At 29.2% G+C, this 705-nt stretch overlaps 1 protein-coding gene across 3 annotated transcripts in view; it reads right to left on the bottom strand.

Moving 5' to 3' along the window:
* The window catches only part of LOC110027956 (carboxymethylenebutenolidase homolog), an 8,254-nt gene that overhangs the window by 2,768 nt on the left and 4,781 nt on the right, over positions 1-705 (bottom strand). The gene's annotated exons all lie outside the window — the stretch shown is intronic.

Here is a 705-nt window from a genome sequence, read left to right on the forward strand (position 1 = left end):
TATATATATATATATATATATATATATATAAGGCAGTTAGAAGTAAGATACAGAAATATTTCATATTCAACTTCAGAAGTGGCACATAGAATAAGTAGTCAAAAGTGAAGAGGAGAGGGTATAACCAGAGAGGGTTAATATTGGGAATGATTATGAACTATGGTTGAATTGGCTTGCTGGAGGATTTCTAAAGCCAATCATAATCAAGTAGGATAAGGGTATAGAAACCTCCTTAGCTGATCATAATGGATTAATTTGAGATTGAAAATACCTATAGCTACTCCGTATCTCATTTTGGTGGATTTATTTCTAGCTTAAAGAATTATTCATGTTATAAGAGTTTCTAGAATCTTCCAGAGGTTTTTAGGAGCCTAGGGAAATCTTCCAGATTATCCCAAGAATTTCTAGAAGAAAAAAATAAGCTTCCAAATTTTAAAAATTCCAAAAAAAAAATCAAAGCTAGTCATGTTAGCTTAAGAATAAATTTGTTGATCGTTTTATAGGGGCTCAACATCATCAATATAAAGTCAATAATGATTTGATTTATTTAAAATTGAAAGAATTATTATATTTTAGAAGCTTTCAAGAGCTTGGGAAATCTTCCGAATGATCCAACAATTTTCATAAGATGAAGATGCTTTTTCAGGATTAAAAAATTCCAATGAAATCCAATTATGTATGTATGTATGTATGTATGTATGTATG

This window comes from Phalaenopsis equestris, unplaced genomic scaffold (assembly GCF_001263595.1).
Source record: "Phalaenopsis equestris unplaced genomic scaffold, ASM126359v1 Scaffold000469, whole genome shotgun sequence".
In the NCBI taxonomy this organism is placed as follows: domain Eukaryota; kingdom Viridiplantae; phylum Streptophyta; class Magnoliopsida; order Asparagales; family Orchidaceae; genus Phalaenopsis; species Phalaenopsis equestris.